The sequence below is a fragment of the Triticum aestivum genome, chromosome 5B, assembly GCF_018294505.1.
Source record: "Triticum aestivum cultivar Chinese Spring chromosome 5B, IWGSC CS RefSeq v2.1, whole genome shotgun sequence".
NCBI lineage: Eukaryota > Viridiplantae > Streptophyta > Magnoliopsida > Poales > Poaceae > Triticum > Triticum aestivum.
In genome coordinates this window covers 571,940,014-571,941,390 of record NC_057807.1, presented here as the reverse complement: position 1 = coordinate 571,941,390, position 1,377 = coordinate 571,940,014, and positions in this window count along the sequence as shown.

Here is a 1,377-nt window from a genome sequence, read left to right as displayed (position 1 = left end):
CCCTTGTCCTTGTTTTTGGCATTTATTTTGCCGGCCTGTTTAAATACCCAACAGTCTCTATTGGTGTGGTTGGCTGGCTTGTCCGGGGTGCCATGAATTTGGCACGAGCGCTCCAGTATATGGTCTAGACTGGACGGTCCCTGATTGTTTCTTTTGAATGGCTTCTTCCGCTAACCGGATTTGGATCTGCTGAATCTGGCATTGACTGCCGTGTCTTCGGTGTTGTCGCTGTTGTTCCGCCGCTTGTGTCTGTTGCACCGTAGCTTGCCATTATTGTCACGAACATCCGACGTGCCAGAATGTGGCGTAGTGCTGCTGCGAGCCAACCAGCTGTCCTCGCCCGCGCAAAAGCGGGTCATTAGTGTTGTGAGAGCTGCCGTGGACTTGGGTTTCTCCTGGCCGAGGTGTGGAGCGAGCCACTCGTCGCGGATATTATGCTTGAAGGCCGCCAGGGCTTCGGCGTCCAGACAGTCAACTATTTGGTTCTTTTTAGTTAGGAAACGAGTCCAGAATTTCCTGGCTGATTCTCCGGGCTGTTGAGTGATCTGGCTCAGGTCATCAGTGTCCGGAGGTCGCACATATGTGCCTTGGAAGTTGTCAAGGAATGCGTCTTGCAAGTTTTCCCAACTGTCAATGGAATTTGTGGGCAGGCTGTTAAGCCAGTGCCGGGCGGGTCCTTTGAGCTTAAGGGGAAGATACTTGATGGCATGTAGATCGTCTCCGCGGGCCATGTGGATATGGAGAAGGAAGTCTTCAATCCATACCGCGGGGTCTGTTGTGCCATCGTATGGTTCGATGTTTATGAGTTTGAATCCTTCTGGGAATTCATGATCCATCACTTCATCGGTGAAGCAGAGGGGGTGTGCGGCACCTCTGTGTTGGGCTATGTCACGATGCAGTCCAGCCAAATCAGGCTGGTTGTGTTCGGGCCGGCCGGATTTACTGTTAGTGTATCCGGTATGACGATCATCGTCATGTGCTGCGGCGCGCCCCCGTGATCCGTAGATCGATCTTGGTTGTCCTGCGGTGTTATCCAATCTATCACGCAGGTCCTGAGTATTGCCCTGGGCCATAGTAAACTAGCGTGGGGGTGCAGGCTAGTATTCGGGCTGATATGCTGTTTTATCCCGACCTCGAGGCGGCCGGTCAGCCATGTGGCGCTCGAGTCCATATTCCTCAGCTGCCAGGACTTCTGTCCATCTGTCTGTGAGCAGGTCTTGATTAGCTTGAATCTGCTGCCGCTTCTTCTTCAGGCTCCTCGCGGTGGCAATAAGCCGGCGCTTGAAGCGCTCCTGCTCCGCGGGGTCCTCAGGCACGCCGAACTCGTCGTCATCGAGGCTAATCTCGTCTTCGGAGGGGGGCATGTAGTTGTCCTCC